Source organism: Cupressus sempervirens, chromosome 11, assembly GCF_028749045.1.
Source record: "Cupressus sempervirens isolate cs-2001-9-10 chromosome 11, ASM2874904v1, whole genome shotgun sequence".
Classification (NCBI taxonomy): domain Eukaryota; kingdom Viridiplantae; phylum Streptophyta; class Pinopsida; order Cupressales; family Cupressaceae; genus Cupressus; species Cupressus sempervirens.
The window spans coordinates 485,075,484-485,088,619 of record NC_143128.1 but is presented as its reverse complement, the minus strand read 5'-3'; positions in this window follow the sequence as shown (position 1 = coordinate 485,088,619).

Below are 13,136 nucleotides of genomic sequence, written 5' to 3'. Positions count from 1 at the left end.
ATTTCAAGTCTATTCTCAACTTTTTCCACAATGTCCTCCAGAAATACCCCACAAATTTAGTATCTCTATCAGAAACTATACTCCTTGGAAGTCCATGTAGTCTTACCACCTCTTTGAAAAACAAGTCTACAATATGGACAGCATCATGAGTTTTTTGGCATGGAATGAAATGTACCATTTTGGAGAACCTATCAACCACCACGAATACTGAGTCATTACCCCTTTGTGTCTTTGGTAATCCAAGAACAAAATCCATACTTATGTCCTCCCATAGCCTTGATGGAATAGGAAATGGATGATATAGGCTAGTATTGTGACTAAACCCCTTGGCAACTTGACAAACCTGGCAACTCTGTACAAACTTCTTCACATCCTGTGAAATTTGAGGCCAAAAATAATGTTCTCTAAGAATGGAAATGGTCTTATCTCGACCAAAATGTCTTGCCATCCCTCCACTATGTTTCTCCTTAATCAGATTTTCCCTCATGGAACTCCTTGGAATGCACAATTGACTACCCTTAAACAACATGCAATCCTGAATCAAATAGTCTAACCACTTGGTTCTATCTACAGCAACAGGTTCTTTACAAGCTTTCCATGCTTCAGCAAAATCAGGATCCTTGGGGTACAAATTCTTGAGTTCATCAAACCCAACTACTTCAACCTGCATTATTGTAAGCAACAATTGTCTCCTACTTAGTGCATTTGCAACTCTGTTAGATTTTCCACTTCTATGCTTCAACACAAATGTATAACTTTGCAAGAATTCTACCCACTTCATATGCCTCTGATTCAATTTACCTTGGCTATTTAGGTACTGTAATGCATGATGATTAGTATACAAAAAAAATCCTTTGGGCAATAAATAATACCTCCATTTCTTTAAGGCCTGAACTATTGCATAGAACTCTTAATCATAAACATAATACTTCTTCTTTGCATCATTCAATTTTTCACTAAAATATGCAATAGGCTTACCTTCTTGGCTTAATACAGCCCCAATAGCACTGCCACTGGCATCACAATCCACCTGGAAAACATTTCTAAAATCTAGATGTGCCAACATAGGTTGTTCTGTTACCTTCTTCTTTAGCAATTCAAAACTTCTCGCAGCTACTACAGTCCATTTAAACTCTTTTGTATCCCCTCTTATTGTATTAGTTAGGGGTGCACATATGCCACTGAAATTCTTAATAAACTTCCTATAAAAACTAACAAGACCATGAAATGATCTTACCTCAGTAGTAGACCTTGGAGTAGGCAATTCCAAGATGCCCGTGGCTATACAGCCACGAAAATGCACTTCCTTTACGTTGCTTTTTCTAACTTTTTAAAAAATTGACTAAGTCCTCCCCTTCGTATGAAAGTGCATTTTCGTGGCTGTATAGACGTTGCCTTCCAAGATGGCTTTTACCTTCTCTGGATCCATTTTGAGACCTTTAGGTGATATAACAAACCCCAAATAGACTAACTCCCTTTTTGCAAAGATACACTTCTTCAGATTAATTAACAGTTTCTCTTCCCTTAGCCTTTTAAGGACACTATGAATATGCAGTAAATGTTCTTCCAAAGTCTTGCTGAAAATTAAAATATCATCCAAATAGACAATAACAAATTTTCCCAAGAACTTCTTAAGTACCTCATTCATGAGCCACATGAAGGTGCTTGGGGTGTTCGTCAATCCAAAGGGCATGACTAAGCACTCATAAAGACCCTCCTTGGTCTTGAAGGCTGTTTTCCACTCATCTCCTTCTCGAATCCATATCTGATGATAGCCACTCTTGAGATCTATCTTTGTGAAGTACTGAGCTCCACTCAAGCAGTCCATAAGATCATCCATCCTTGGCAAAGGAAACCGGTACTTGATGGTTATCCTATTTATAGATCAAGAATCTATACACATCCTCCACTCTCCATCCTTCTTTGGTGTGAGTACTGCAGGTACTGCACATGGACTCAGGCTCTCTCAAATCAAGCCCTTCCTCAACAGCTCCTGAACTTGTCTATTTAGCTCCTCTATTTCAGCAGGAGTCATCCTATGAGCAGCCTTGTTAGGCAAACTAGCTCCTGGAATCAGATCTATCTGATGACTGATTTTCCTTACTGGTGGCAATCCATTTGGAACATTATTAGAGATAATATCTCCAAACTCCCCTAGTAAATCTGAAACTTCAACTAGTATTTCACTACTACCTTCTTTATCTTTCCTAGGAATCAAAGCATAGCACATATGTTGATGTTTCATGCCATCTAAAAACTTCCTTCCATCAACAAGACAAATCCTAGCACTGCTTCATACCTTTTCCCCTTCCTTTTTCATGGGCTTCAATTTGTGGCAAACTCCATCCTTTGTCAGAGAGTATGTGTTTGCATGTCCATCATGTACTGCATGTCTATCAAATTGCCATGGTCTACCCAACAATAGATGGCAAACATCCATCGAAATAACATCACAGAGAAATTCATCATGGTAACTCCCAATTTTGAATTTTACTAAACATTGTTCACTTACCAAGACCTTATGATCATCTTTTACCCAAGCAATCTGATAGGGCTGGGGATGTTTCTCCCTCTTGAGCTTTAGCCTAGAGACCATCTCTTTTGATACCAAGTTATCAGTGCTACCACCATCAATGATCACGTCACAACATTTATCCTCACACTTGCATCTGGTATGGAACAAACTCCTCTGTTGTCCTAGTTCAATCTCACCACTTAGTAGGACTCTTTCATTTACCAAGGTCTCTCCTCTTTCTGCATCCTCTGAATGTGATGATTATGCATCCTCATCCACATGAGCAACCCTAGCTTGGCCCTCAGCTCTCCTATTTGTCCTTCCTTGTCATTGAGGGCATTCAAAGGCATGATGACCTTCTTCATTGCAATGGAAATAGGTACCATGGAAGCTGCCTCTTCCTTGTCCACGTCCTCTACCTCTTCCTCTCTGAATTCCAAAGTCTTGATCATGGGAGCGGTTGAAACCCTCATTCCTCTGGTTCCTGCTAGTACCCACATCTTCATTTTTCTTTTGGGTTTCATTGCAGCCTCCAAATGATCTACTGCTTCCCCTTCCTCCTTGACCATGCCCTCTTTTTCTTCCTTCAAACCTTTTATTCAGCTTCTCTTCAACTCATAGGGCAAACTGGTATGCCTCTTCAACGCTGGTCATTCTTACCAGACTTAATTCCTCTTGGATGCTAGGTCACAACCCACTGATATAACGAGCAACCTTCTCCTTATTTGCTTCTACATGCCCCACTCTAATCAAGAGTCAGTAAAATTCCTCTATATATTCTTGGACTGATCTTCTTGCTTGCTTTAACCCATGCATCTTCTTAAAAAAATCAAGCTCGTAGTCTACAGGAATGAACTGCTTCTTCAATTTGTCCACCATGCGACCCCATCTTGTGATCTTCTCCTTTCCTCTTCTATTTCTTTCCAATTGAACCTCTTGCCACCAGATTTTTGTATGGCCTTTGCAAACTTAACCCTATCTAGGTCCTTGATATCCTCATACTCAATGTATTCTTCCAGTTCATTGATCTAATCGATCAACTCATCTGGTTTCAGATTTCCTAAAAAATACACCCACTTCAATTGTAGGTCTTTTCACAAACTTAGTAATGGCCCTAAAAAGCCTTTCCTCTGCATGATTTAGAACTTCCCCATAAAATTCCCCTTCTGGTCCCATTTCTTCTTCTTCATTGTCATCCTTACTATCGTCACTTGCGACAACATTTTCTCCTCTACGGAGCTCCTCTTGCAATGCTTGTACCTACCTTTGGAGGGCTCTAACCTCCTCAAGATAAATAGCTCTAGCCCTTCCACCATTCTCTATTCATGGAGGCATCTTCTAACTCAAACCTTCAACCACATAGTCCTGGTGAAAATTGCCTCACAGTCGGCGCTCTGTCTACACAGTCAGGAAAGTCGGCTCTGATACTACATGATGGGTGTCCAACCCAAGAACAGAATGGACACAATAGAAAAGGGAAATTGTATTAATTGAAAAATAAGCTAGTACATTCAGTACAGAGAAAATAAACTTCAAAACATGCCCTAAGTGCTTACAATAGCATAAATGTGGAGATAATTTCTCCTTTCAGTACCTCCTCTCAAACTCCACTCCGAACTACCTTTTACAATGCCAGGAATCTCCTTAAATAGACCCCAGAGGGTTAAAGACTAGGAATAAATTCTAGAAGGTGCTAGTAGGCATCCACCGACCAAACAGAAGGCTCCAGAAGTTGCGTTAGAAGTCGGCACAAATCTAGAAGAATCCAGAAACGGTAACCGAACTTTCGGGAGGCATAACTTTTGAACCATAGCTCCGATTGACAAATCGTTTACATTTCTAGAAAGCTCTCAAAGTTCTCTATAGCCCTATGGACCATCTTTGCTCATCCCCCATTTTTCAGACCTTTTTGAGGTCATTTAATGCCCCTAACTTGACTTTGAAGCATTCTTAGGAGGTCTCCAAAACCCAAAAAAATTGCAGCAACTTTCAAGCCGTGGGGCCTTTTGACCTGATTATTTTTCTAGAATGTTCTAAATCACAATTACATTCATCTAGCCAATTCAAACCTTCTAGTTTACCAAAATGATGGCCTAATTACATGCTCCTATTTTTTTGAGATTTTCTAGCACACTGATAGTGGAACTGTGAGAGTTGGAACCTTTATTTGACCCGAATGGGTGTCCAAAAATGAAAACACATGAAACAGAAACTAAGTCTAAGTACATTTTTTTGGGTGACACAGGATTGCCCTTATACCTCTGGATGCTCCTGAATCACATATACATATACATATACATACATACATATATATATAAACACACATATATAAACATATATATATATGTGTGTGTGTGTGTATATATATATATACATATATATATATATATATATATATATATATATATATATATATATATATATATATATATATATATATATATATAAACATATATATACACACACACACATATATATATACATATATATACATATGTATAAACATATATATACATATACACACACACATATATATACATATCTATACATATGTATACATATGTATACCATATGTATACATATGTATACGTATGTATACGTATACATATGTATACGTATGTATACGTATACATATGTATACGTATGTATACGTATACATATACATATGTATACGTATGTATACGTATACATACGTATACATATGTATATGTATACTTATACATACGTATACATATGTATACGTATGTATACATATACATATATACACATACATATATATACACACACATATATACATACATATATATATACATACATATATATATATATATGTATATATATATACATGTATATATATGTGTGTATATATATATGTATGTATATATATGTATATATATATATATATATATACATACATATATATATATACACACATATATATACATGTATATATATACTTATATATATAGATATATATATATATACATATACATAAATAGATATATACATAGATATACATATATAGATATATACATATATCTACACACACACACACACACACACACACACACATACATATATCTTAAAAAGTGCACAACTACCATATAAATCATTGCCTAAGTCTATGGGAGTAAGGGGCCTAAATTAATTAAAATTAAACACCATGCTCGAATTAAGGAAAAAGGCATATGCTATTAAGTTGAGCAACTCAAGGCATGTGATTTAGTTTAAGGAAGGGGAATCATGTGATTCCCTCCATTGCCATCTTCCTCTTCCCTAATTGCATCAAGAGCCACCCAAGGACATGGGCTGGTCCTCCTTGTCAGTTCTCCTACACACTTGTCCCCTTTGGTTGCATAAAGTTTCATAAACATACAAATTCACTGGGGAAAGGAAACCATAGAGTCATGAGTGATTAGGTTTGTGAGTTTATTGGAAGTAGCACATAACACTTGAGTATTAAGGGATTAGGAATTTCAGAAGTGAGCTTAGGGGGCCCATGTGGGCAACAAGGATAGGGAACTTAGTAAGGAGGTAAAGTTAGTGGAAAAAATTAGTAAGTAGATTGTAGGTAAGTATTAGTTGGATAGATTTTTATCAATTCTAAATATTATATTAATTTTATATATTAAATATATCTATAATTGATAATAATACATAGAAAATATATCAATTTGCTAATAGGTAAAGTATGAATAATAGTAATAGAGTAATGTTGAATATTCACATACCAATGAATAAATCAAGTGGTTAATAGTAGCTAGAAACAGTTGATTTTTAGAGTTTGATTACATGATAATATGTAAATGTACAAGAGGTAATGAAGTTTTTTTATAGAACCATGTAGTTGGTTGTTAGAATAATGATTGTAATGTTACTTAGCTTCCACATAGTGAAATTGGACAATTATGATGAATATATATGAAATTCAATTCACCATATAAAATTAATGCAATATGCGAGGAGTAAGGGACACTGATTATTTGATATATACCTATGAATACCCATATGTAAATCTATACCAAGAGATTTATCTTATATGGTTTAGTAGGAAAGTAAGGGGGTAGTATTTAATCAATTGAGATCCATTCACCAGCGTAGATTAAAAAAATCCTTATAGTGTATATGGTAGTGATGTCAAGTATTAAGTACTACTTAGAGAATGTAGATATCTAGAAAGTGACCTATGATTGGTAGATTAAGAGTACATGAATACAACCTTAATAGATAAACCAAGTTATTAGTAAGAGGACTAGAAAATTGGTTTGAATTAAAATTAATAAATAAGATGGGTTGCATTATGTTATTATGTTAGTAATAACTGATACATACACACTTGTCATAATAATTGGATGTATGAAAATATGATACATGTTAATTATCATATGAATCTATTTAATGACTGCATATTTGGGTATAAGAAACTAGAGTGCAAGGAAATAAATTTAGATTGTAGGTATTAGATGAATATAAAACATTATCTTTATATGGATGTAACCATCCAATTCATGAATCTCAATAACTCCTATACCACCTTTATAATTATAAACATTTACAAGGTTAGATGGTAGAGTTGAAAGTAGCAACTAATGTCTACATCTACATAACTTAGGTTGGTGATCATACCCTCCTTTAGAAAATAACATCTAACTAGTACATGATAAATCAAACTCTAACTAAAACCAACTTGGGGTGAATCATAAGTAAATAGATTCCCTTTTCTTTATCAATGTTGTAATATTAGAGTTTAGAATGAAATAAATCATCCTATTGTATCCACCAACTAAAATTATATATTCGATCAACAATAGTTTAAATATCAACCTATCCAAGGGTTCACTTTCAATTTAGTGATTGTATTTTGGATAATTTTTTGAACATATCCCAATACTCGAAGACCCTAAGTAGGTGTGTCTCAAAACACATGTCTAATTTGTAACCTAGCTCTAACATGTTTAAGTCATAATGTGATCCCTAAGTTTAAAAAATAAATAAAATGTAGTTGTGTTTTGCCTTGTAAAATTTTGGGCATGATAAGAGACATCTATGTAGGTGTAAAGATAATAATATGGTATGAAAAAAATAATGCAATATCAAAGGGGGAGTTGAGTACTAAGCCAAATTGAGATTGAATAAAGTTTTGCCATCAATGCCGAAGGGGAAGATTGTTACCTTCAAAAAAATCCTAGACCCTATTGGTATGATTTGTGTAATGTTGTCATTTCTATAAAAAGCTATGATATCAATATTAAAGGAGATATGCTATGCTACAACATTGTATTGATATGTTTAAGTATATAACACTATCAAAGGTCAACATGTTGTTGGTATCTTAAAAGGCTTAGCTTATTAGAGACAATAAGGTCTATTAGTGTAATATGAAAGAAAAGATCAAAGAACGTTTATGGAAGGGCATTAAAACCCTAATTAGGTTATGAAGTAGAAAAGGGTAAGTAAGAAAGAGAAAAGAGTGATTATTGGAAGAGTAGAAAGAAGTGAAGCTATTGCAAGAAGAACAATGAAATAAGCTATCAGAACATGAACTATATAAAAAGCTATTAGAAGGAGTACAAGTAGTAAAAGGAATGGAGCACATAACAACTATTCCTGAAGAGGAATGGAGTGCACGGGGAAGGGTTTTTAGCGCATAGGGAAGGGTTTTGAGGGCATGTGCAGGAACAAGGATTTTGAGTGTAACAGGTCTTGACACACTGGTTCTAATCCTATTTTCAGGGAACCCTCTTTCATATTTTCATCCACACCTTTTGTTCAACTGGCTCGGGATCATGATTTCAGTCATTTCTTCTCTGCTACACTAGTCATGCAACTAGTGGATCCCAAATCTAATCCTTTTCCACTTCAGAGATGTTCTTTCAGAGATATTAATTCAAATAGGATTTTAAACACATCACATAAGTCGATCTTCAAAGGGAAAGAAATTGTTCAACTTGCAAAATCATTTTTCCTTAACCCTAGATTTCATGATCGTCGATTGTCAACAACATCTCAATATCCAGTGGCTACTAAACCGGGGCTCTCTCCCTATTTTGAAAAGGGAAAATATTCTCATTTTCGATAACAAACTCAAATTTCAAATTCTCTTCGGTGGGATAATCCTTTGCACAACAATCCTTCAATGACTCGTTCATTTCAGTGGCCAATTAATTCAGAAAAGGTGCTTCATAAATCTACATTTTCTCAAAGGAATCATATTAGGAAGAACTTCAAAAAATAGCCAGTATTTGATATTTGTCAAGGTGCCCCTCTTGGCCATTCTATTCAACTAGAAACTATTCAGATCTAAAATAGTCTGGCTCGACAGAAGCTAGATTCCAAATTGAAAAGAGCCCCCCTTAAACACAATAAGATTTGGAGGAAAAAAGATCAAGGTAAGATAGATCAAGGTTATCTGCAAGTCATACATAAATCTACTTTATAGGATAACAGTCAAGAGCAATCCTAGAATAATGTGGATCAATATTTGGATCAAGATCTGCACTCTTCCCACCAATAGGTGCATGTAATTTTTCTAAACCAAATGTTAGAAAATTCGGTGTCCACTCTTCAACAAAAAGCTCTCATTGGTAAGTTTTCCTCTGATTCGTTACCTTTTTTAGATATTAAAAATTGGGCTTTCAACCTCTGGTTTGGACTTATAGGTATTTTTTATCATGATTTTGAATCCAATTTCTTTATTGCTATCTTTAATTCGAAAGGAGAAAGAGATGCTATAAATAGGCAAAAGGGTTGGTTTTGTTAGGGTGTTGGATTATGCACTATGTTGTGGATACCAAATTTTAATCCCAAAGATATCCATATCCAATTTTTTCCATATTGGATTTCTTTTCCTTCTTTGCCATTGGAGTACCGTGATCCTGAGATATTGGAAATTATAGCTAACAAGTTGGGAATTTTTATGAAACATGATTTGATTCCATATGAATGCCCTCATTTGGAAGCTAGGGTGTGCTTATTGAGTAGAAAATATTTTCCTCAATCTATAGTTCTCATATCCAAATGGGGAAAATGGACACAATTAGTTAAGGTGCATAATTCTTTCGTGGTTCTAAAATCCCAAGATAATCTTGGTCATTTTAGCTGTACGTGCCAACCTAGTCAAGATAATGTGCTACAAGTCTATCCAGACCATTATTCAAATCTTAAGGCTTGTTCTATGACAATTTTAGTGAAGAATAGCAACATCCCTGACGTAGTTATCATGCAAAAGGATCCAGATTATCCAACAGATAACTCTATTTATGAAGAGAATACACTTGCAACTAAAGTTTTGTCAAACTCATTCCAAGTCTTTCTCCATCAATTTTTTTGGCTCTTTTCTTTTCTCAAGAGTGTGTGCTACAATTGTAAATTCCTCATGTTGGAATCTGCCCCATCTTCTCTATTGGATTCCTTTACTTGTGTGTGATCAAATCCTCAACAAAGTGTATTTGAAATGCCTTTCAGTTTGATCACCTTTCAGAACAGTAGTTTTGCACTGTCAATATTAAGGCAACCCATATGGTGTCTTTCCATTTATCCTTCTCCTGTCATATTGAATTTTATTTGTGATCAAATTTTATCTGAGATTACTACCTCTATCATTTTTGATATTGCAAAAGAAGAAGGCTTATAGGATGAGGACTATAAATCACCTGTGATTGGTAATCTACTTTGAGAATTTCAATTTTGGAACAATTTGATTTCTAATCAGATGTTTGAAAAACTGATAGTTATTAAACATTCTGACAATTAGATAGTTCTTAATAATTTTTCTCAAGATTTTGATGTAGGAATTATCAATTCAGTGGTTGGAGACTCCATGGAATTAGAGACCAATATTTATCAATTAGTGTAGAAATCTATGTTTTTGTCTCCTCTACATTCTCAGTCTCAAGATTCTCCATGCAAGATAATTTTAAAGTTCAACCTTTATCTATCTCGTAGACACCATCTACAATAACTCCTTCTAAATTACCAAAGGCTAGAGGTAGACAGAAGGGTTCCAAAATTAAGAAAGAAATCACTGCAGGTATTCAAACTACATTGGATGATAGTTTTACTATTGTTAGAATATTGACAAGGAGAACTAGGTGTTCTCCTTGTCATCAATGATGATCATCTCATGGAATGTCAGAGGCTTAAATGCCTTTGACAAGAGACAAATAATCAGACAAGTTATTGATTCTTGGCAGGAAGATATTATTTTATTACAAGAAACCAATTTGACTCAAAATAATTTTGATAAAATCATTGGATCTTGGAAAAAATGGAAAGCATTTCATATGCAAGGTTTGGGTGCTTCTGGAGGCTTAGTAGTCTTTTGGAATCCTCTCACAATTAACACTCAGCTTCTTTGACAAGAAAGTAATTAGCAGTTGATCCAAATAATTGCATTTGATATTTATTTTATCCTAATTAATGTATATGGGCCTACATCAACCTTGGAGAAAGCTTGTTTGTTGGAGCCTACACACATTTCCTTCAACAGCTAGATCGACAGCAAGTAGTTATTGGTGGTGATTTCAATGCTCTATTAGATCAATAAAAAAAAATTGGTTAGTCTTTACCTGGACTAACAAGAGATCTAGTTTTGCAAATATTGTGGCTTGTCTAGATAGATTTCTTTTATCTAAAGATTGGCAACTGAGTTGTTCAAATATTTCTTCAGACATCCTTACTTTTCCAAGATTTGATCATTTTCCTATTTCATTAAAACTCAATTGTAATAACAATTGTTTTGATCAACGCTTTCATTCTTCTTTCAAATTTGAAAGCATGTGGCTCAGACATCCAAGTTTTTTAAACAATATTCAATAATGGTGTAATGAAGTTCCTTTAGAAGGATGGAAAATGCATTAGTTTGCAATGAAATTGAAACATATCAAGTCTCGAATTCGTATTTGGAACCAAAAAGTTTCAAAAATGTGTTTCATCAAAACGTCATAGTCAAAGATCAACTTGAAGAAGTTTATAACCAGATTATCCAAGAGGGCTTGAATGAAGAAACACATTCTCTTCAAAATAATTTGCAGGAATAATGGGAGGAATTGTGTTCTAGAGAAGAGATGTACTGGAGACAAAAATCTCGAGAATTATGGCTTCAGGATGGGGATAGAAATACTTAGTTCTTTCACAACTCAACCAAGCAAAAAAGAACTAACAATACAATTTTTCATATCAAAGATGCCTCTGGTACCCTCCTGACTAATGAACATCTTATCAGGAATGAAGGCATTAAATTTTTCAAGCATCTTCTTTCTCCTAATGTTTTCCCTTCCCCTACTACATCACAGGTTGACGAACTTCTTGATTCCATTCCTACAGTGGTTTCTGATAAGGATAATGATATTCTGCTGGCTCCTTTTACTATCCAAGAAATATGTAAAGTTGTCTTTTCTTTTCTGCCTGACAAAGCTCCTGGGCCAGATGGTTTCTCTACATTGTTTTATCAAAGTTGTTGGCAAATTATTGGTTGGGATTTATGGGTGGCTGGTGAAGAATCTAGAAAGTCTAAATCTATGCTGAAATATTTTAATACTACAAATATTTCTATCATTCCAAAATTGAGGGTCCCCCAAACTTTTGCAGATTTTAGACCAATCTCCTTATGCAACTTATCCTATAAGATTATTACCAAAGCCATATATCTTAGGATTCAACATATTATTCCATGTCTTATTTCCCCAGAGCAAGGTGGATTTGTGCTAGACAGGGAAGCCATGGAAGGGGCTCTTGTGGCTCATGAAGTTCTTCATTCTATTAATTCAAACAAGACTTCAAGTTTTGTCATCAAACTAGATATGATGAAAGCATATGATAGAGTTTGTTGGAAATTCTTACTGTAAGTACTTTGCCAAAATGAGATTTTCAAAAAATTGGTGCAAATGGATTAAGGCTTGTATTTCAGGAGCTTGGTTTTCATTGATCATTAATGGGAAGCTTGAGGGTTTTTTTTCCTTCTACTCAAGGGATTTGACAAGGGGACCCTTTATCTCCAGTTCTATTTATTATTATGGCTGAAGCTTTCAGTAGGACCATCTCACATCAACATTTTCTTAATAAATGGGAAGGAGTTCTCATTTTAGGTACAAACATATCCACTACACATTCTCTTTTTGCAGATGATACTCTTTTGTTTGGCTTGTCAAATGTACAGTAGGCTCACCAGATTTTGTATACACTTGACCTTTACTCAGTAGTGTCTGGTTAGATGGTTAATGCTCAGAAATCCAAGATTTACTTTTTCAATACTATCAAATTGGTTTCTAACAAAGTTAAATAGGTCTTGGGTTTTTTAGAAGATTTCTTACCTTAGTTTATTTGGGCATTCCTTTTTTCATGGGTTCAAATAAATCTTCATATTGGTCTTCAGTTATTCAGCGTATCTAGAGTCAAATTGCATCTTGGAAAGTTAGATGGTTGTCACTAGTAGGAAGAATTTTGTTGATTAAATTAGTTTTAGCTACTATTCCTAACTATTTTATTTCTGTCCTTAAGATTTCATCCAAAGTAATAGTCACAATTCAAAAATTGATCAAAGGTTTCCTCTGGTCGGGTAACCTAGATGATTCTCGAAAGATTCCACTTGTCTCTTTGCAAGATATGTCACACACTCCTAATG